This window comes from Lepidochelys olivacea (genome assembly GCF_965140295.1).
Source record: "Lepidochelys olivacea isolate rLepOli2 genome assembly, chromosome: 13".
Taxonomy (NCBI): Eukaryota; Metazoa; Chordata; order Testudines; family Cheloniidae; genus Lepidochelys; species Lepidochelys olivacea.
Window position 1 is genome coordinate 18,429,501 of NC_140423.1, and position 24,498 is coordinate 18,453,998.

A 24,498-nucleotide genomic window follows, 5' to 3' on the forward strand; every position below is an offset into this window, starting at 1 on the left:
GTGTACGAGCCACATCTGAGGAAGATTTGCAAAGGAAGGTTCCATTCTTCTGCAAAGGCATCCTTTTGGTAGGACTGTTCTAGTGGGTTGGTTCTTGCATAACTTAAATTACAAAACTCCTTTATTTTGGGGGAAACTTCCATTTTCTGCCTATTATTCTGCTATAATAATTAAAACTCTACTCCTACTCTGCCCCATACTTCTGTGGTTCACTGCTTGATAGTTCCCATTAGTGATAAATGAAGAGAGAAACTGTGCAACAGAATGAGAAATTTCTTATCTGATAATTTTCTTTCTGTTAGCAGCTTCTCTCCTCTTTCAACCCATCCTAGTAGCCTGGTCATTTACCAGAATACAATTTGTAACATTTTTCTCTCTCTATGGAGCTTTAGACATATAATTGCCTTAAGATTAATATAGTATATCAAGTTGTGTTAATTCTAATAACCAGTGTTGTTACAGCTTCAGAAGAACTCTACTCGTGACTTGAGCTGAAAGTGAGGGCTTAGCCCAGCAGCATTTGACTGCATCCAAGTTCCACAAGTGGGAACGTTCTCCATTAATGATGAATGAAGAGAGAAACTAGTAAGAGGAAAAATTAAAAGGTAACAAATTTCTCATTCTCCCTACCTGGCACTGATATAGTCATCTGTGTAAAGGTTCTTGAAGTTATGATTGATTCAGGCATTATTTTCACATCTATCTCTATATAAGTGAAATCAAAATTTTTATTACCTGATAAACATGAGCAAAATTCAGCCTCTCCTTTCCTGATACAAAGATCTCTACCTATATCCTTTTCTTCTACTAAATAGATTACTGCAATCCCAACATATGACAGGAATCTTGCTACAGATACTCATTGCCAGCCAAATTTCATTTCTGTATGTTTTTATATTGATTTACAAAGTCCTTCACAAACAGGAACAGAGTTACTTCTTCCTCTGCTGAATACCAGTTGTAGTTACCAATATGTCTCCTTGTGTCTTCCTGGCTGCTGCAGTAGTTTGTAGGATTTAGTTGATTTTGTTCAGCCTGACCTCAGGTGCATAACACTTTAGAATAGATGTTGTTGTTTCAGAATTCCTTCATGATGACTGCACTTCTGCACGAATGCAAGGTCCTTTAATCCTGAGATGAATGTCATCTCAACACCAAGGACTTGGAAAACATGGTCATGCATCTTCATCATCATTTATTTGTCAATATGCTTGTGTGTGCCAACACCAGTGGATTTTACCAGACGCTCATCAGGATACCTCTGCATATGGGAGGGGAAAGCTCTGTTTCTAAACATTTTAGTTATGGATACATAGTGGTTTATCATTAAGTTAGCTTGACAGGTTCATTATTCTTTCCACAGAAATATAGACAAAAAGAGTTAGGGGTTCTGATCCTTTGAGCTGTATTTAGTGAGTGCTTAATTCATGTTAAGATATTTCAAAAGTGTGCTTCTGAGAGCTTAAATAATTAAGGAAAATCATTTTAACACACACCTATTGACGTTCCAGCTACTACCAAATGACTTGAAATAAATAAATCATTAAAACTGTCTGATACTTCACAACGGTGTGTGTGTATTGACAAACACGGTGCAAATTAATTCAATTAGGGTAGCAATGAGCAATATTGGGTTTGACAGCTATGTGCAGAAATGCACCCTACCACATTGTAGAATCTGCCAAAATAAAATATCAGTACATTTCAAAGGGCCTTTGGCATGGACTCCCAGCTCACAGGTGTACCATTTATGGCTGTTACTGTGATTTTTACACAGTTCTGTTCTCCAAATGATGATCATGTATATTTCAGTAGAGCCAAAGAGGCTCCAATTGTGAATGGGGTTCCATGATGCTAAGTGCTGTACAAATACACAGGAAGACATGGTTCTTGCCTGGGTCTACCTGATGAAAGATAAACATAGGGGTCATGAATCAACCAGTGAAGGCTGAATTTTAATTACTTTTTGTTAGTGCTCGCTGTCTGCTATACATACCCAACAAAGCTTCTGATGAGGTATTTGCTAACCAATATTTTTAAGGGAACAATGCCTCTAATTACAGATGCACCAAGGAAGGAAGGGAAGCTGAATCAATATGTGAAAAGAATTTGCTACATAAGCCCAAGTGTGGGAAATAGTCTATCATGTAGGGCTTCAGAGTTCCCTCTAAAGGCCAATACATATACACACTGTTATGCTTGTGCACAGCAGGATGGTTTATATGAATCTAAACAGATTAGTGTTTTCTCTGTAAAATAACTGGCATGTTTGCTATACAAATCTCTGGGGTGCCTCATAAATATGCAGTATCAGGCACGTTTCTTAAAGAAACATTGGCATTAATTCAGTGCCTTTTTGAAATTAAAAAATCTTTCCCTTTAAGCTGTTTTTCAAAAATGCTGTTAGTTTTTTTTTAAACTTGTTTCCCTCCTCCTCACTATTCTATGGCTTGTGCCTCTTGTCCTTGACTCTATTTATGTATTTATTTTAGAAATTAACAATTTTACTAAAGGTTTCAGTTCTTTTCCAGCTGGAATTTTCTAAGCTAGAGTTTCACAGAACCTCTTGCATATAAACTTTGGCTCATTTATTGAGCTTATCAGGGCATATTTCCTTTGAAAGCTCCAAAAGGGCTTGCAGATGCCATATTTCTCCTTCAGACAGAGCAGTATGTGATGACATTTGTTCCTGGAGAGGTTCACTGGACAAGCCATGGCTCACTTTGTGTAGATTCTAAGCTCTTGTTTTTCACAAGAGGTGTACAAGATGGTGAAATGTGTTTTAACTCTTATTTTACATAAGTCCAGTCACAGACCATGTACGCTTTTATGTCATGCTGCTTCTGAAGTAGAACAGTGTTACAATCCATACACACATTCATCCATCCAGCTGCTTATGGCTCCATGTGATGTTCCAGAATAGAACAAACAACCTGGGGCTGTGAAAACACAATGCTCGACCCTGTGACCTAAATGAGCAGCTGAACTAACTGAGACAGCAGACGAAACTGATACACGCTTGCAGTAGAGTTTCTCGGTTGGGTTTATGGCAAAAATGCTGCAGGTGCCTAACACCTAATCCAGGCGTTAATCTTCATTGGTAATAGGTACAGTAACACCCCACTTATTGAATATAATCTAGTCATCCTGGACACCATTTAAAAAAATAGAATAACCCTCTCTAGATGCTCACCTTGCTCAGCTGAATTTCTACTGGGTCCTTGGGTAAACTCCTATTGAATCAAGATTGTAAACTGAATTTAAACTGAGTTAGTACCTGAGATTTTTGGCTTGTAGAAACATTGTTATTTTTAATTTTGGTCTTTCTAAATCTGTGCTTAAAAGGGACTGGTCTGCTATATCCTATTGCTGTTCATGTTAGTGTGGCTTTCTTTACACCTCTCTAGTGGCTGTACTATTCTGCAGCAGCAGATATTTAGGTGAGCAGATTCCTGTCTGCACTCAATCTTTATATCTGATTTGATCCTACAGTGCTTAGAATAAAATACTAATTATAGCCTTAGTACTTGCAATCTGTTATGTGCTAAAAATATGCTGTTTTACATTTTCTCTCATCCACAGGTGCTACTTAGTCTGGAAAATAAATGGTGGGGTTTTTTTTTAAAGCCATAGTGTGAGTTATAGAAAAGGTTTGAAAGTGCTCAGTTGTGAGAAATAATGGCTATTAATGAAAAGGCTTGATATTCAGTAACAATTTATGTAATCAATAAACATGTTTTATACTCAACTAATGGTAAAAAAAGAAGTGTTTTGTAATGGTTAGAGCATCTTAGAGTGCTGAACAATAGACATGCTTGTTAGATCAGTGGCAACCAAATCTTTTTAAACTGTAACCTAGCGGCTTCCTAAGATGCTGCAGTTTTAAATCAAAGCCCTACTGGAATGCAGAATAGGAGCTAAATAAACTTGGTCTGTGAATATGGAATGGACATGGTCTTTTTTACATGGAAGCTCACAGAGCAAGCTGAATGAATCTCAGGTATTTGCAGAACTCTTCTGTAGCATACAGCACATGTAGGAGAATAAGGGGACTGAATGGAAGAGAAGAATGGAGAAGAAATGTAAAGGTACATAACTAGGATACAAATGAATTCCTGCTGTGAGGGTATTGTGATAAGGGTATCGCCTTGTGAATGGAAAGGGTGAGGGAAAGCAGGGTGAAGCTGAGTAGATCTGGCATCTCCACAAAACAAGAGGGGTCCCAAAATAAGTTATGCTATAAACTTGTTTCTTGACTTATTAGAAGAGTAGAGCAGGTATGTTGGAAAGACACTGTGATGTACTCACTTGTGCGTCACATCTGTAACAAATATGGCAGCGCTCTGGCTTTGCTGGCAGTGGATCCACCCAACTGAGGAGCTGGGATTTTAAGTGTTGCAACCAGACTAACCCTATTCCTGTTTCAGTTGTTATACCACCTGCATCATTGTATTAGTTAAGCGCCTTCCAGTAGCGTGGGTAAGCAACATAAGTAACATCTTTTATGTGTAGTTGATTCTGCCTGTCATCCTCTCCCCAGGTAGAGAATTGTTTGTGTAGTGCAGAAGTTTATTTTGGTGGGATTTTGTTTTGAGGTGGCTGTTTTAATGTACACGTAGCTTTATATTTTAGAAAAGGCAAGGTGAAAGAAGTGTACCTTCCACTCTGAGCAGAAGGTGGTGATGTTTGTGATGGGTCTAGTGAGAAGTGCTGTCTGGAGAAATATGGTGCAATGGATGGAGTCTGGGACAAGGAGTCAGGAATTCTTGGATCTGGTCGTTCATTGCCCTGCACCTTGTATAATTATTTACACCACTGCATAGCTAGTGTAAAATGCTGCTATTCTGATTTTACGCTGACTTTTCACCGGTATAAATAACTACTCAAGGTGCAGGGAAAGTTCTTTTGCTACATCCTGGCATTGACTTCATCTGTGTCTCAGATTTCCCATCTGTACAATGGGGATAATAGTAACTTGCCTTCATCCTGCGGGTGTCCCGTGGATTGATGGTTAAGGTTTGTAAAGTAATTTGAGAATGAACAGAAACTATGTAAATTATAATTTTGGAGACAAAGGCTAAAATTGTCAAACTTGAGCACTCTGTCCATATTTAGGCACCCAAACAAGAGGTTTGGATAGGGGAACCTAACTTACTCGGGTTTGATAATTTTGGCCCAAGGGATTTTTTTTCCCCTCTTTGTTATCGGTGATGATGATTAGTAAAACTAGGTTCAGTGAAAGTGTAAGCTTTGTTGGGTCAATGTTTCTTAAATGATTTTGCTGCTGTAGTCAGTGGAACTTGGCAGCCTCTATTTAGGTACCAATGTGCAGCACTGGCATTTTAGTGGTGTCCTACCAGATAAGCTGGGGCAGCATTAGTGAAGGTGTGTCTTACAGTACGTACCTCATGGGTTAAGCAACACTGGTGGTGAGGGAAAAAACAGAGTAATAAAGACAAATAAGAATCAGGATGTTGTTTTAATATACCCATCCACCTTTCCCTTAGGCTCAGTGCTCAGGTTAAAAACATTTGAGTATATTCTTGGTTCTGAATCTATTAACTGAATCTTCCCCTTAGCAGAGAACTTGGATTTCAATGTAATATGACTTCTTTCCTCCTTTCTGCTTTACTCGTATTTGCTGATGTCCCCTTGACTGGCTAAATTCCAAGCATTTGTGGAAATATAAATATTTCCTGAATATATGCCTGACAGGAGGATTGGTTTTCTAGCCTCTAGTTTTCTAGGCTGCATTTCTTGCCTGTGCTGTTCCAGTTGGCTCTACCTCTCCCCTTCTGGGAGTGCGCCTTTCTTTCCAAACTGGCCTTCCCATTGCATCCGCCTCTCCCAACAGGCTGCAAACCAGGACTGGAGCAAGGATCAGACAGTCAAGCTGCATTAGTGCAGCTCAAGGAAGACAAATATGCAAATTTTGAAGTAACATCTGGGAACATCCTCTCTGACACTGAAACCACTGAGTGCCACACAATGGGAAAGTCGAGTGGAAGCGATAAAATCTATCAAACACCAAACTGGGAAGATAGATGATGCCATAGTTGCCATTATGGAGGATAATGCTATGACAGGAATGGTTTGTGGGAGAACAGTGGCAGAGGGAAATGGAATCACCAGAAACATACATAACTTCACATTTCTGTGTGGCTTAGTGTTGTGGCATGATATACTGTTTGAAATAAATGTTGTAAGCAAGGGATTCCAAAGTGTTGACCTTGATATATCTAGAGCAATGGAACAACTGGACAAAGCAAAGTCATACCTACAGTCTTACCAGTCAGAAGAGGGATTTCAAAACGTTCTGAAGAGTGCACAGAAGTTGGCAGAGGAACTTCACACTGAAGCTATTTTCCCACCCATTCAAGAATACAAGTCACCGAAGAAGACGTCATTTTGATTACGAGGCACGGGATAATCCCATAAGAGACCCCAAACAACAATTCAAAGTTGAATTCTTTAACCAGGTGCTAGATTGTGAAATACAGTCAGTTGAACATTTCATGCAGCTCAAGGAACACAGCAGTATATTTGGACTCTTGTATGATATTCCAAAACTCCTCACTATACCAGAAGACCTACACCAGCAATGTTGGCACTAGAGACAATGTTAACACATGACATGTGCGATATTGATACGAGTGATTTAGTGATTTATGAGTGATGAACTGAAAGCCCTTTCAAGATACATTTCAGCAGGATCAACTCCAAAGGCTGTTCTGGAATATATGTGCACAAATAAGATGACCACCCTCTTTCCAAATGCTTTTGTTGCTCTGCTCCTACTTCTAACACTTCCTGTAACAGTTGCCAGTGGAGAACACAGCTTCTCCAAGCTGAAGTTAATAAAAGCACATCTACGTTCCACAATGACACAGGAGAGGCTGGTCGTCCTTGCAACCATCTCAATAAAGTGTGAGCTGGCCCAGACTGTGGACCTTCAGGAAGCAGTTCAAAACTTTGCAGCCAAGAAGGCACGGAAAGCACCACTTGGATTATTCAAACAGATAAAAGTGCCAGTGTTTGCTATGCAGACAAGAAAAGTTACGTTCGCTGTTCAGGAGTTTGAAAGTTAAGTGTTACTTAAAATTTTTGAACAAGGCATTTTAAGTTTAGTTCTCCTTTACTGGGGTAGGTAGCAGAGCAGTACCATTAGAGGAGTAAAACAGGAAGAAGGCAGAATTGAGACCTTTAGAAGTTTTGGCCCAAGCGAGGGGGCATGGGGGCATCATTTGAGCTCCCTGCCTCAGGTGCCAAAATGTTGTGGGCCAGCCCTGGGGCTGAGCCCTGGCACCTTTAGACTTGGCATTTCATAGCCCCAGCACTTCTTGGCTTGCCACATCAGTTCTGAAAGTGTAAAGATTGCTTGACCCCTGGCACCTCTTTCATTACAAATTAAGCACTGCACTCACTCCTTTACTTTAAGGGGGCACAGTGGGTTCTTGATACAAATTAAGACTGGTCTGAAGTATTCTAAATCTGTTGACTACCATACATGCTACAAGACTCATCTTTTTAAGAAAGCATTTGGAGATGAAGATGTTGTTTGACGTTTGATGCTTAGTGAAGGATGGGGGTTTTCCTTTTTATTTTAATGTCTGGTCCTGCTTCCATTGAAGTCTGTGGGAGAACTTTTATTGATCTCAAAAGTGCAGGATCAGAATCCTGGTTCCCATTATACTTTGTGGGTTTGCTGCTAGTTCTCTTCCATTTGTATTGACTGTATATTTAATGAATTGTTGGGGTGCCTAGAGTGAGAGAAGTGTCTCTTGAGGTCTTAAAAACCTGAAGTTATATTTAAAACTCTTAAATATTCAGCACACCTAACTAGAAGATGGCCTCTATAAGCTGTCAACAAGCCACCCGCCCCTATTTCACCCAGCTTTCCCAAAACTATAGTTAACTTAATAACCCACTTGACCGTTACACTCATGGTAAGACAGTTCCCATGTGTACAATTAAGTCAAAGTAGATAAAGAGAAATATTTAATAAAGCTGTAGAAATCAACGGTGTTGGACAGTGCTTATAGGGTTTTGATGATGCATCACAGTTGATTTATGAAGCTATTAAAACTTAGTACTTGCCATGTAAACACAATGTTGTCCAAGTTTGTGAAAATCACAGCCTTATTGAAATCAAGGTAGCAAGAGATACGAGGACTCTCCGTGCTTATGTCAACTAACTTTGTATGTGTACAATATTGCAAGAGGGTATTGTCTGAATATTTTGGTTTTCTAGGAAAGCACAAGATGATGCAAGTTTCACAAGATACAAATTTTAATTGCATTTGAAGGATTTATAATGCTGTATGTAATTTGTCAATTATATCAATCTTTAGAACAGACAGTGCTGCAAAGCTATTTGTCATTTATTTTTAGCACTAGGTCAGCAAGAGGACTTCTGTTACCCAGCTGTAGCAGAGATAGAGGTGGTATGCTTTATTGTAGCTACCAACATCAATCTCATATGCAGCTAATATTATGCTCCTAGGAATAGCCATCTTTGCTGTAATCCTCAGACTTTGATTGTGTGTGAGGATGAGAGCAAAATACTTCAATGTTTAAATTACGCAAGGAAGCTTCTTATAAACACAGATGTAGAATGACCTGTGAGACTATTTTTAAATGCAGTACATTTCAGGTTGTAAAAACTACTGAGCCTGATTATTCTTATCTTTCTTTATTATGCCACTAAACATAACCCATCGTTTCATGAGCATTGCCCGAGACCAATGTAAATGGAGCTTATAGGTTGCGCAATATATTTTAACAAAGGTCGTGTAGTGTGCTGGCAAATGCAAAGATAAATGGGCTGCTTCAAGCTCACAGGTTATTAGGATATTCATGCAGAAAGTATCTGGAGAGTTGTCTAGAAATACAGTGAAAAGAACCTAGATGCCATAGGCCCAAAAATCTAACTTTAGTAACTACTACTAGGCATGTGCTATAAGTTCTGTGCCATAGCATTTTAGTTTTTCCTCTCCATTTATATTGATCAAACACCTCTCAAGTTCCGAACTCGCTTTGGTTAAGCACCACTGAAATCACTGGAGGAATTCTGATTAACTTTCTTTTCTGAGTTCATGTTTGTCTTAACTTATGTAGGGACTAGATTTGTTGCATGTATCTGGGCCCAGTATAATGCTTCCAGAATACAGGGGGGAAATAGGAAAATAAAAAAGAATTGAAATGTTATTTAGCTTTATCCTTTCTGAGAGGCTTGAAGTGCTATTTAAAAAAAAACACAAAAAACTATGGCTGAACTTAGTTGCACTATCCTTTGTCTAACACCAAAAGAAATTGAAATTGTGTTTTTCTCTAAATGTATAGAGGTTCTCACAGAGACAGACACAGTAAGTACTGAAGGTATAACCGCAACAACAGGTTAAGTCCTGTAAGCAAATGCCAACTGTGCCACTCCCTTGAGCCACCCCAAAGGCAGAGAGAATGTTAAGACTGTCTACAGCAAAGGTTTGCCTCCCCTTGTGTCGGAATTATACCATAGAACTTGTCAACCAAACTGATTGCAAGGGAAAGTGCACCAGCTACCCCTCTGTTGACACCCGCCCCAAAAAAAAAATTAGTCAAGATTTTTGAGAAAGTAAGAAAAAAATGTGTTGAATTAAAGAAGAGAAGCAAGATGAGGTTTAAAACAAGAATAAAATGTGTTTACAAAAGTCAGTGCAAGCTCTTGAGTTTTTTTATCTTTAATGTTGATCACCAGGTAAAAAAAAATGTACAGAAGTTGACAACTTTCATTAGCTGCTGTTAGCAACAGTGGCATTTCTAGAGTACTTGATAAAAGGCTCCTGACACTTAGGCATCAAAACATCCTCAGGACATTTGGTTGTCAGGCAAAATTTGTGTGTAGGTATGCAAATTTCAGTGAGTTGTCGCCACTCCCTCTTAGCAGCAGCACAACAGACAAATCTGCATTATGTTTAAGTTTAATAAATGTTTTATAGTCTGTCTCTTAGGAGCTGGTAAAATGAAGATGCTAATTACAGACTAGCACTAAAGGAGTTCAATGAGTGAGAACATGGTGATTCTTCCTTCTATACCTTGAGAGCCAAACTGTAAATTCTTTTCTTATGTCTGTTCTTTGTTCTTGGACTTGAATAGCCCCCATGATCCTTAATAGATCAAGGCAGATACACTGGTGATTGATTGGTATAATAAGAACCTCAGTCACACGTTTCCATCTGAAATGTGTCTTTTCATAATTGCCTTCTTTGTAAGATGGACAGGGCTGGAATAAGACATAGATAGCATATGCCTATGCCCCCAGGTCCTAGAGTCAAGTGATTACATCAGAATCTCAGCTTTCATTTAAAAAAAAAAAAAGTCTAGCTCTGGTGATTGTGAAGAAAAACCTTGAAAAAGTGACCAGAGTGTCACCACTGTGGTGATATCTGCCTGAGTCTGCAAGCAACCTAGAATAATAAGTCTGGGAAGTGTGAACTACTCCAAGGGTATGTCTATGCTGCCACTGGGGAGGGTGTGATTCCCAGCACAATTCCCAGACCTGTGTTAGCTTGGCTCAAGCTAGCACACTAGAAACAGCAGCATGGACGTTGCAGCATGAGCAGCAGCTGTGTACCTTTGCTGGAAATGACACTTCTCAGTTGCAGAGTAGACACACCCTCAGTAGTGTGTTAACTCCAAGACCCACTGTTTTTGGTCAGGTTCCCTTTCAACCTAATCCCAGCAGAGGACTCTGCATAGCAAGACGGGAAGATGTAGTGGGCCCTGCCACCTACCCAGCCAAACAGATGCACCCTGGCTACTGGAGTAAATTCTGGGGAGCCCCCTCCCTCTGTTTGCCCCCATTCCCTTTCCAGGGTGGAGGGAAGCCTCAACAGTCACTTCTGTTGTGGAGGAGAGCCTCAGACCTCTGTCTCTGCTTCTCTGGGAAGAAAGGGTGGGGGGCCCTTCCACCACCCCTCCAAACAGCGCGCCTAGCTCTGGGTTGCCTTAATCTAGCTTTGCTCATGGATTTTTATCCTGTTCTGTTATGCCAGTTATTTAGACAGGTGAATATTGTATGGAACATAAGGAGCTGTATTCTTATCAAGAAGTGCTGAACCAAAAGACATTTTCTATGCTAGGATTTGAAGGGGTGATGTTGACACACAACAGTTTCTTTAATATATGCTAATTTGGCGGAGTTGAAGTCAAAAACATACTCATGGGACTTATAGACTTTAAGGCCAGAACGGACCATCACGATCATCTAGTCTGACCTACTGCACATTGCAGACCACAGAACCTCACCCACCCACTCCTGTAATAGACCTCTGGATGAGTTACTGAAGTTCTCAAATCATGATTTAAAGATTTCAAGTTACAGAGAATCTGCTGTTTTACACAGGTTTAAACCTGCAAGTGAAGCTGCAGAGAAAAGCAAAAAGCCCCCAGGTTCGCTGCCAATCTGACCTGGGGAAAATTCCTTCCTGACCCCAAATATGGCAGTCAGTTGGACCCGAAGCATTTTGGCAAGACCCAACAGCCAGGCACCAGGGAAATAATTCTCTGTAGTAACTCAGAGCCCTTCCCATCTAGTGTTCCATCACTAGCCGTTGAAGATATTGGCTACTAACAGTCACAGATTGGCTACCTACCATCGTGGGCAGTCTCATCATACTCCATAAATTTAGCAAACTCAGTCTTGAAGACCGTTAAGCTTTTTGTCCCACTGGTCCTCTTGGAAAGCTGTTCCAAACTTCACTCTAATAGTTAGAAGTCTTCATCTAATTTCAAGCCTAAACTTGATGGCAAGTTTATATCCATTTGTTCTTGTGTCAACATTGGCGCTTAACTTAAGTAACTCCTCTCCCTCCCCGGTACTTATTCCTCTGATGTATTTATAGAGAGGAATCATATCTCCCCTCAGCCTTCCTTTGGTTAGGCTAAACAAGACAAGCTCTTTGAGTCTCCTCTCATAAGGTAGGTTTTCCATTCCTCTAATCATCCTCGTAGCCTTTTCCTGCACCTGTTCCAGGTTAAATTCATCTTTCTTAAACACGGGAGACAAGAATCGCACACCATATTCCATTGTAACACCATGTCCTTAAATCCTAGTCTAGACAAAGCCAAAGATTTTCGGGTTTAAATTAAGGCTGTCAATTAATTGCAGTTAACTCATGCGATTAACTCAAAAATTAATCACTATTAATTGCAGATTTAATCACACTGTTAAACAATAGACTACCTATTGAAATTTAATTTTTGGATTTTTTTTACATTTTTCAAATATATTTCAGTTACAACACGGAATATAAAGTGTACAGTGCTCACTTTATATTTTTGCTTACAAATATTTGCACTGTAAAAATGATAAAAGAAATGGTATTTTTCAGTTCCTCACACAAGTACTGTAGTGCAATCTCTTTATCATGAAAGTGTAACTTACAAATATTTTTAATGCTACATAACTACACTCAAAAACAAAACAATGTAAAACTTTAGAGCCTACAAGTCCACTCAGTCCTACTTCTTTCTTGTTCAGCAGTCACTCAGACAAACAAGTTTGTTTACATTTGCAGGAGATAATGCTGTCCGCTTCTTATTTACAATGTCACCTGAAAGTGAGAACAGGCGTTTGTATGCCAGTTTTCTGGCCGGCATTGCAAGATATTTACGTGCCAGATATGGTAAAGATTCATATGTCCCTTCATTCTTCGACCACCATTCCAGAGGACAGGCTTCCATGCTGATGATGCTCATTTAAAAAAAAAATGTGTTAATTAAATTTGTGACTGAACTCCTTGGGGGAGAATTGTATGACTCCTGCTCTGTATTACCCACATTCTGCCATATCTTTCATGTGATCGCAGTCTTGGAGGATGACCCAGCACATGTTGTTCGTTTTAAGAACACTTTCACGACAGATTTGACAAAATGCAAAGAAGGTACCAATGTGAGATTTCTAAAAATAGTTACAACACTCAACCCAAGGTTTAAGAATCTGAAGTGCCTTCCAAAATCTGAGAGGGACGAGGTGTGGAGAATGCTTTCAGAAGTCTTAAAAGAACAACAGTCTGATGTGGAAACTACAAAACCCGAATCACCAAAAAAGAAAGTCATTTTCTGCTGATGGCATCTGACTCAGATGATGAAAATGAACATGCGTCTGTCTGCACTGCTTTGGATCATTACCGAGCAGAACCTGTCACCAGCATGCACACGTGTCCTCTGGAATGGTGGTCGAAGAATGAAGGGACATATGAATCTTTAGGACATCTGGCATGTAAATATTTTGCAATGCTGGCTACAACAGTGCCATGCGAATGGCTGTTCTCACTTTCAGGTGACGTAAACAAGAAGTGGGCAGCATCATCTCTTGCAAATGTAAACTTGTTTGTCTGAGCGATTGGCTGAACAAGAAGTAGGACGGAGTGGACTTGTAGGCTCTAAAGTTTTACATTTTTATTTTTGAATGCAGTTATTTTTTGTACATAACTCTACATTTGTAAGTTCAACTTTCATGATAGAGATTGCACTACAGTACTTGTAATGGGTGAATTGAAAAATACTGTTTTTGGTTTTTACAGTGCAAATATTTGTAATAAAAATAAATATAAAATGAGCACCCTACACTTTATATTCTGTATTGTAATTGAAATCAATATATTTGAAAATGTAGAAAACATCCAAATATGTAAATAAATTGTATTATTGTTTACCAGCGTGATTAATCGTGATTAATTTTTTAAATTGCTTGACAGCCTAGTTTAAATTGACCACAAAGTTCAGTGATCCCAAATTTGAACTGCATTGCAATCTGATAATATAATGTCCTGATGTAAATGTCATCCTCTTGCAATGTCAATTGAACACTCTGGTTCATTTGGATTGCAAGAGCAGGTCAGCTGTATGGGGAAGTGCCTGGCCATATGCTCCTTACGCTCTTGAATGTCAGTCCAGAGCAGCAACTGAGTCTTCAGAATCCAAATTCAAGACATTTGGGTTCACTTGGCAGATCTGACCAGGGCATGTTCCAAAAGACTGAGATTTATTTTTGTGAGGCATTCACACACTCTTTACTCCAATCCTTTAACTTTGTCTATAAATAAGAGATGGGCTCAAATCAAAACCCTGGGTCTGAACTATGGGACTGAATCAAAACTTCCAATTCCTTTGACTGCAGAAGAAGGAATTGTAGATCTGAACAATACTGATCTTGGGATGTTGAATCCCAAATCAAACCTTTGTCATGGTTCGAGGTGTTTTGGAATTGGCCTGTTTTAGAAAAAGTTTTGAGCTGCAAACTCTGCCCCAAACCCAGCTGGAGCTCAGATCCAAGGTTTTGTTTCAGGTCCATTTGTTATCTATGGTGGAGGAAGAAGGGGGAGTTACCTGTAGGTGTTGGGGCACGCCTTTGTGCTTTTTGAAAATCTTCTCCACAATAAATACAATTAATGTGTGGTGTTAATCTCTGGTTTGATGTTGTTTCTTGTACTGACATCTAGGTTTTATTTTCAAAACCCCTTTTAGGAGAACAGTTTGTATCCACAGTTGAATTGTGGGTACAGATTTAGGTACACATGCCACTAACTGCATATCTAAAGGTGCATACCCAAGGCAAGTACCTAGAGGCACAAGTTGCTCCTGTAAGAAGGGAAGCTGATACTCAGCAGTCTGAAAATATACCCCATGAAGAGCATGAGATAAGTGTAAAATGACACCAAAGGCTTTCACATCCATTTCAAATGAGAACATAATGTGGGGTCATAGTCATTCTTTTTGAGGTTTTTAAAACACTGTGCTGAAAATAAATGCACTGTATAGGTGTATAATTTGAAAGGAAGATAATAGATCCACTCTTGCTTTTCATCAATGTTTAATATGGGTCCAATAAACATGGATTTTATGGCATGCTTTTACTGTATTGTGGTAAACTATTAATATCCACAAAAATGTAATTCTTTACTTTCCTCCGTTGTTGGCATATGAAGTATCAGTAACTTCTTTTCAGCAGATTACATACTACTTTAAAATTTAAACGTCTACTAACTTATACAGCATTTAAAAACAAACATTCTGGACAGGTAGTACCTGATATAATTCATTGTGCTTCTGACTCAGTCAACTAGAGATTAGGACATTATTTGCATATATTTCTCTATCTAGCATGTAGAAATGAGACCTGTATGTTGTGCCCCACATTGTTTTTTAAAAAATTTAAAATTGCTTTAAGCATTTTATAGGTTTTTAAATCATAAAACTGGACTCAATCTTGAATATATTCTCATTTATAGAAAGAGAGAGCAGGAATCACGGTATTTTAGTGAAATGCATACTTCACTGTTCGAAACACTTTATTTTTGGAACGTGTACTAGGGTAATGTAGTTACTCTGGATTTACCATGGTGTAAGTGGAAACAAAATTTGGCCCATCTTTCTTTTGTGCACCTTAGGTATGCAAGCCAAAAATCTGGAAATTTCTGGTTAAATTACATATTGCCACATAGCAACATTCATGTAAAATGTTCCACATAGGCTCCCCAAAGAGGCTTTATCACCCTCTATTTAGATGAAAACTGTAATTTTTTGAAATTTGTCTTGACCAGTTTCTGTGCAGAGAGATCAACCAAATGAGCCTCCATTTTCCAACTCATGACTGTACTTTCTGCTGTACCATAATACTTTACAAAACAACCTTTAAGCAACACTCAAATAGCAACAATAACATAACAATCCTAAACTTAATTTATGTAACCTTTAGATAATTGCTTGATGGTGTTTTCGCTTTGGTTATTGCTTACCAAACCTATAGGCCAAATCTTCAAAACCAGATTCTCAAAACGGCATTCTCCCATGATTTGTACCTACAGATCAGGCTGAAGAAAGAGGCATGTCTGGCCGGGACTTGCTTCAACCAAAAGTATCAACCCAGCCATGTCTGGTAGCAATGAGAAAATCTCCCTCATCCCTAAATTATAGGAACCCAGTTTCCACAGGTCATAATTGTAATCAAGTAGGAAAGTGATAAAGATGAAAGGAGGAGTCAAGCTAGCTGAAGCGAAAGATATAAGAATGTGTAGGGCCAGATTTGAAAAAAGCTCAACTATTTAGGCACCTAAACTGAAGTGGGTAGATTTTCAAAACTGTTCCAAGTGGGTGGTGAGCATCTGTCCATCTGTTCATTTTGGTGTCTAAATGGGACCTGAGTGTATTTGAAAAGTCTGGCTCAGAATTGAACAGATTTCACAGGGAACGCACAAGACTTTTTAGTGATAGAAATATGGGCTCTGATCCTGCTCCCATTGACTTCAATAGTGCAAGATCAGATTCATGGTTCTCAAGTAATAACTGGAATCTGAAATAAGACCTATTGCAAGCCAGGAAGGGCAGTCGTGGTATAGAATAAAATTTAGAAATCAGCAAAATCATGTTTGAAAGGACTAATCAATCTCATTTTTTGGCCAAATACAGTTGCAGTCATTGATGTTCCCTCTAATGATGATGAGTTACATTTTTTAAATAGGCAAATAAGGAGACTGCTCATAAATCTAGAGAAATGACTTAGAGCTGAGTATCACCTTATCGAATGAAAAGAGAAATTATCACTACAAATAACTCAGTGACAATGTAGAATAACAAAAGGGCTCAGTTGGAGTCTGTAATGTTCCACACATTAAGAAAACCCAGTTAGCTATAAATCACCCAAATGGGTCATTATGCAATAAAAATAATAAAAGGTTGGAAATAAGATAATTAATTACATGGAGGATCAGGATCTTAGTCAAGGCAGAGTATAGGAATCTGTATGACTGACTATTGTCACATATGAAAGAAAGATCTAACAGTATAGGTGATAATGCTGTACCCTGATCAGAGAAGGTGCCCGAAGACTTCTTTTTAGTGCTTTGGACAGTTTTATAACCAAACTGAAATTGCTTGTGAAAGATTAAAAAAACGCTCATTCACATGACCATCTCAAGCTGCTGCTTCTTCCTTTTCTGTTTTAAAAAAAAAAAAAAAAAGGGGGGGGGGGTTTGGGGGAGAGATCAGGTTTACAATTAAAATGTCAGAGATCACCAAAGGAATGAATACTTTATTAAATAATAATGTAATCATAGCATGTCATCTTTATTAAAAAGCAAACAACCTTCGTGATCACCTCCCAGCATAAGGAAGTAAAAGTGTGATTACCCTAGTTAGTGGTTTCCAAGAAGGTGGAAATGAGTGCAGAACTCCAGCCTAATGTCTTCAGGCTTTTTAAAAGATGATACAGAGGTGCTCCAAAGCTCCTCAGGATCCAAAAGAATGTCCCAGAGCAGAATCAAAACGATTACTCTTTTGTAAGGCCAAAAATACCAAATATAGTTTGTGGGCCAGGGTTTTGAAAATGTTAATGTGCAATTGTATAGCTACCTTTGCTGAATAATTACACATTACTATGTACTAAGAGCTGTGTAATTGCCATGATTGTGTGTGCAATTTTATGGTAACTGCGCAAGAAAATAGCTTGACCAGATTTGTGCACACAAGAATTTGTGCGCACACTTCCCTAGAGTTTGTTAGTTTGGTGCTTTAAAGTCCAACTAAAAGCTGTAAACCTTTAAACAGGCCAGAATGTCCATCTCTGTTGCTGTAGAAGGAAGGTATGAAGTATCCTTTAACTTTTTGGGGAGCAGGAAAAGGAGAAGGGACAGTTAACTTGATCAGAACACATGAGGGTAGGCTATGAGTAAATAAGAAGACATAGCTTTCCTCATTTGAACAGAAAGAAGACTCCAATTATATGTTTGTTTAGGGCTAATTACATAAGAAATCTCAGCACTTGTCTACATCACGCAGCTTTTAGTGACAAGGCTGTGTTGACACGCTCTTTGTCGGTATTTTTTCGGCACTTTTGCTGACAAAATACTTCCAGCCCTGCGAGCGGCATTAGCTTTGTCGGCAGGAGAGTGCTCCTGCTGAAAAAGCCGCGTTCACACTGCTGCTTGTGTCAGCAAAACTTTTATCTTTCGGGGGGGAGGGGAAGCGGGGTTTAAGTACCTGCGGAAGACCAAAGTTTTGTCGACAACTTCACAGTGTAGACATACCCTCAGAGAAATGTAGAAAGAGAAGTGAGGATCAAATGTTGTCAGTGGCTTACGCTGGCAAGTGAAGATGTTAAAAAGCATGTTGGAATGTGGTTTTGCCGTTACTTGAACAGATCAAGGAGATGAAGTCTTGTATGCAAAATTGTATATTGCTTTAGTGTGTGATTGAGTCCCCCTCCCCCAATGGGAAGGGTTTTGGTCAAAACAGCAGGGATGAGACAGTGCCCAGAAGAGAGGGTGATGTGAGAACTCATGCTTGGCAATGAAGGAGCTGGGCCCCTCCTCCTCCTTGGACCCTCTGCCCCCCTTTGGTCCGTCTAGGGGGACTGGTTGGGCTGATTGGCTCTCATATATTCCCTTCTTCCATCTATTTACATTCTTCCCCAGGTTTCTGAAGGGCCTCTTGCCCATTTAGCTGCCCAGCCTCCATCCTCTTAGTTGTAGTATAGGAGATGTTTTTTTCAAGATTTTGTGGGTCTGACTGATTACCTGTTTTGGGATCAGGAAGGAATTTTTCCCATTGTGCAAACGGGCTGAGGTCAGATGGGTTTCCTTGCAGCATCATGGAGGCATAGTTGGGTTAAATAGAATAGGACTTGAAAGTTTAATATGAGGAACGATAAGACTGCTTAGCTTGTCCTAACTTGTGGCTGATGTCTAGTGAAGATAAAGGCTAAAATGGTCAGTTTCCAGAAGTGTTTCAGTAAGAGACGGGGAGACCTGAAGTCTTTGCAGACTGAAGACTCTCCTTAGTTCACTCTATCACCCCACCACCACCATCTCCTGCAGCAGGAAGGTGAGAGGATTCAGAAGTGAGGAGAGTTGTAGGCTTAGTCTGAACAGGCTCTGCTCTGAGTTATTGGTTGTATGGTGGGAGCTCTGTAACCCTGCACTGGACCCAGTTAAATGCCTAGTATGTGAGAGTGGAGGGTGGACACAGAGTGCCTCTACCCAGTGTTAGTTAATAAAGCTGTGGACTGCTGCTTAAATCCATCCCTGGTTCTGTCATTCATTCAACTATGCGTCCTGATTAATTCAAATCAGTCTGACACTTGGTATCAGAGGAGTGCAGAGCAGTGTTGCACTAAGAATTATTTATTATAATTTTACGTAATATGCATGCTTAAATAAAGGTGCCATTATGGGCCTCTCTATTGCACTTACTCTAACAAAACATCCTTCTCTTAAATGCTCCTACATCTTGCAGTCATATGCCACCAAGTGACGAAGCAAGGAATTGCAACTAATCGTTGCCCATCCATTAAATGGTTTCAGAGTAGCGGTCGTGTTAGTCTGTATTCGCAAAAAGAAAAGGAGTACTTGTGACTAAGTCTCTAAGGTGCCACAAGTACTCCTTTTCTTTTTGCATCCGTTAAATGACACATCCATTAAACACTCTTGGTCCACTGTTCCATATTTGCAGCATCCAAATGTCAAAATAATAGGTAGAATTTGCACCCCGCTGGATTGTGTTAAAAATAAAATTGGATTCAGCATTTACAAGAAAATCTCCGTTTCTTTATCAAATCATCACATGTTAGCTAGCCTGAAAATGACTCTTAAGACAATTTGCAAAGGAAAAGGAAAACAGTACATACACAGAGAGATCACTTTTTTTGCAAATGAAATACCCCCTTTTTTTTCCTTTAATGAAGCTATTGGACCACCAACAGCTCACTGAATCTACATTCTATGTAAAAATTGAGTATGAAACTGATCAATATGGCTCAGAGGTGTATCTGTAAATTTAATGTGTGTGTGTGTATACCAATGTTTTTGTATTTAATCACAGTAATGTTTTACATTTTTTATTGGATTTCTAGAAAAGATTTATCACTGATTTGTTAAGCAGCTAGATGAATTGTCATTTTATCTATGTTCTTAGTGATTATAGCTTTTATTGTGATTATGGTCTTCCCCAACACCTTCACTATCTGATTATGATTAATCATCAACATTCCTTGGAGTAACCTATGCATTATTGTGGGTTATCAGCGTTTATATTTGCTTAATTATGGCTTTTACCTTGCAAACTAAAAATATATTAATGGAAATGTTTTCGGTATCAATATCTGAATTGTACTATATAATTTGCAATTAAGTAAAAATATTAACAGTATATAATTTCTATGTATGTAGAAGATAGGAATGCATTATGTCAGAGTGCTAAATCGGTAGAGCAATGTGAAACTTTTTCCTTTACTCTTGTTGGCTGTTTTGGTTTTCCATTTTCATAATACCTCAAGACATATAAACAGATTTTTTCCCTAATATGATTGCATTTCTACAGACAGCACAATCTCAGTCTAAATGATAATACTAGAGCAATTGACCACAAAATTATATGTAGTGGGATGATCTTAGTCCACAGTCTAAAGCATATGTAACACGTGGGATCAAGGAGCTGAGCAATTAGCTCTCAACTCATTTTATTTTTCTTTGTAAAAGCATTCTGACTTGCCAAGCTTCTGATTTATATTAAAGCAATGTTTATACTTGCAGACCACATATACATTGTATTCATTAGAAAAAAAGTAAAACTCTATACAGGACCTGATTCTGATCTCACTGATTCTAGTGTAAATCAAGAATAATTTCATTGAAGTCAATGAAACGACACTGGTATAAAACAGGTGTGAGATCAGAATCAGGCCCCAGTGTTAGTTTTTTAGTGCAAGAAACAGAGGGGAGCCTGTAAAGGTATAGAGAAGGGTGACCAAAATAGCTAATTGTTCGTTGGGTTTATGTATGATGAGTGGATAGCAAAGAGAGGGTAGATCACCCAAGATGGAGAAAGATTAGAAGGGAATTGACTGAGGTTTTTAAAATGTGGAGGTCAACCCTTACATTCTATCTTCTTACATAATGTGAGAAGGCAACATTCAATGCATTTAAAGAGTAACAAATTTGTGAACAATGAAAAGTAGATGCTTTGTATCAGGGATTCCCCTTCCTCACTTGCTGTCCATCCTTTGTTTGTATGACTTCATAGTTTTTTGGTTCTCCTCTTACTTCCCTGCTGATGCTTCTCCATCTCCTTGGATCCTCGGCTCGCTCACATGGTTCCAACTGTTGTCTCTATGCCGATGTCCAAGAGAGAGGGCAGTTCTATCTCAGGTACTTACGTTAGTATCTGAGCATCTCTCAAAATTTAATGCATTTACCCTCACTGGTGAAATAAGGTGTCACAGAGAGAATTAGGGACAGATTGCTAGAAGTGTTTGGGTTCCGAAAAAATGCTGATAGCCTACTAGGTTCCTATGTAAAAGCTCATATTGATTTCATTAGGAGATAGACACCTAGGTATGTCTGAAAACCCACCATACTTGTATCTGCATCTTTAGATGTCTAAGTATCTTTTGAAAAACTGGCCTTAAGTGGCTTGCCCAAGGTCACAAAGTGTATAGCAGAACAGGGAACTAACCACTCAACTATCCTTCCTCTCCCGTAGGAGAGGCTTTTTCACCGCCAGTACCACCCTTGTCTAGTGTTTCATCTTCACAGAGATGTCCTACTATCTTCTTAAATATAGAGGCAAGAGAGCCTTCTCATTCTAACCTTCTCTACTCCCTTCTCCTCCTTCACTGTTGAAAACCCCACCATCTGACCCGTCACCCAAACAGGGGTATCCCATTTGAGTGTTTCCTGTCTTCCAGGATCTTGCTAAAAGTCTTACTTGTTCTTTCATTATAGGACAGCTGAAGTTTAGATTTCCCTTTCTCCTTTCCCACAACAGCCCCTCTGTCCATGCCTTGACATCTCTCTTGTGGACTGTTGTAACCTCCCACTTTCTGGGTTACTCACATCTCATCATGCAGCCTTCAACTTCAAATGTACTTCTGCTGCTGAAAATGGCTCTGTCACTCCCCTCTTTGAATCCTCTTCCTTGCTCCTTCTCACATTCAGGTCTCTCATCCTAATCATCAAGTCCTTGTACAAAACTGCCACTACCTATATTTCTAATTTCAGTTAATTTCTTTCCTCAGCTCCTGCTGCCTATACACTACTCCTGTGCCTCCAATGCTGTGGGTATAGTTTATAATGGACTAAATAATTTTTAGATAATTAGTAACTTGCAGCTAGTCAAGCTACAGTAAAATAATGACAGGCAGTCTAATTAGAGACTCAAGTTAGGTGGGGTAATATCTTTTATTGGACCAACTTCTGTTGGTTGGAGAGACAAGCTTTCAAGTTTCAGAGCTAGAAAGCTTGTCTCTCTCTCACCAACAGAAGTTGGTCCAATAAAAAGATGATATACACACACCTTGCCTCTCTGGTATCCTGGGACCAGCAGAGCTACACAATGCTGCAAACAGTGTAATGGCATACTACACGAAGTTAGTCAAATCTTTTTATTCTGTCCAGTGTTCCACAATGAGATTAGGTGCATTATGGGAGCAGGTGTAGGAGATGTTGCTCTTTTATTTTTTGAACCATCAAGTATTGGCTACTTTTGGAGGTAGTATAATACCAAAGTAGCTGGATGAGGGTCTGATCGAGTGTGACCATTCTAAATCACCATGAACTATCTTCTCCAATTGGTAAATGGAGAGAAATTCTTCCACTTAAAAAAATGTGTATAATTTCTTCCCCTGTGCACCTGTATGATAATAGAGACCATTGTTTTACCAAGTATGTGGACTTTTTGTTCCTCGAAACTCCTGATAAACCGTTCTAAATTCCTTTAAAACCTTAAAACAATCTAAGCTCTTTTTGGCAATGAAAAAAATAATTGAAATCACCAAAATGTTTAACTTTGGAAAACTGTCCAGTCTGCACGTAGCTTTTCCATTGTGGTTTGTAACAGTGCCAACACAAACTCCTTTTGAAATATGAGATGGAAGCACGATCCACTTCAGGGTTGTCACAAACCAGAGGATATATTATTCTCTTAATGCACTTTCATAACTCCCAATAACATTAATGGGAATTACATGCAATCACTGCGAGGAAAATATGCCCTTTTGTTAAATTGGGAGATCCATTATGACAGATTTTCTGATGATGTTAGATCACATTCAGATTATATTCACATCATCACTTTATTATTATCCTTATTATTTTGAACCTCTTTATTGGTCACCATTTTATTTTAATGAAAATTCCCCTCATGAGCAACTTCCCTATGTAAGATAGGGCAAACTATTATTAAAAATAATAAAGTTGGTTTAACGTCAGCCTAGTCTACACACAGTTTTAGTATCTGCATAACTGGTGGTTAGGGGAATGATTTTTGTTATTAATTGATATAATTATACCAGTACAACCCCTAGTATGGATTCAGTTATGCTGGTTATAAAGGTGCCTGCACTGGCATAGCTTAGTCCCCTTCCTGTATGAGCATTAGCTATATTACATTTACAGCAATATAACTACATCTACAGGAGGATTGTACCACTTTAACTGTACCAATATAGGAAAATGATATCCTGTCCATTTTCAGCTCTACTGGTATAGCTTAAAGCAGATCAACATCCTGTAACAGAAGGGGCGTGTATCTATTAAGCCTACCAAATAAAGTCTGAGTTAAGGCTGTCACCAGGTTAGTGGGTTGGTGTTTGGGGTTGGGGGGAGGCAATGCATTTGGTTTATGTACGGTTTGAACATGAATCTCTTGTTAAAACCCTACATGGCTTTAAAAATATTTGATCATCTCAGTCTCTAGTTCTTTCTGTGTCTCAGGGTTTTGAATTGCCAGCTATCACCATAGTATTTTGAGCACTTTCTATATAGAATAGATTGGCACTAGTGAAGTTCTTGGTAGACTTCATGGAATGTATGGGTTAGTACTAGCTAGACATTTTCTTTGAGACATTTGGAGGAAATATCACTGTTTTCTCTCAGCTTGATCCTGCTTCCATTTAAATTAATGCATGTTTTGCCATTGATTCAGTGGGAATAAGATAGGGTCGTCTTGCTCTAACCTGTTACTTATTCCTGTTCTTTCATTAATTGTTCTCTTTGAACAGGAAAATTATATCGTGCCCATTTTCAACCACATATAAATCGTAAATGTAGCACTATTTTATGGGAAAAGTATGGTAGCATGTTAAAAATGAACACAGAATGTCATTTTATTTTCAGATGCATATATTTGATGCAGTTTTCAGCTATGAATGCCAGTTTAAGATAGTGAAAATTTATTCACATATAGGTTTGAGTTTCGGGTCTGGTCTCATTTGCAGTGAGTTCAGGATGAGATTAAGTAGCAAATGCTATATTGTTTTGAGATAAACATATAACTGTATACATTGCAGCATAGGGATGCTTGAAGGCCACTTTGAAAACAGATTAAAAGAACATTTATTAACACAGCGGATCTATAGTTAAGAACAATTCATCATGGGATATACAGCATATCCAGTAAAAACTATTTAATATTTGTCACAGTAGCGTCCAGATATTCTTATCAGAATAGTGTTTTCAGTGTTCA

The 24,498-nt window shown here is 38.8% G+C and overlaps 1 protein-coding gene across 4 annotated transcripts in view; it reads left to right on the forward strand.

The window, feature by feature from the left end:
- SULF2 (sulfatase 2) overlaps positions 1 to 24,498 on the forward strand; it is a 253,203-nt gene that overhangs the window by 114,223 nt on the left and 114,482 nt on the right. The window lies entirely within an intron of this gene.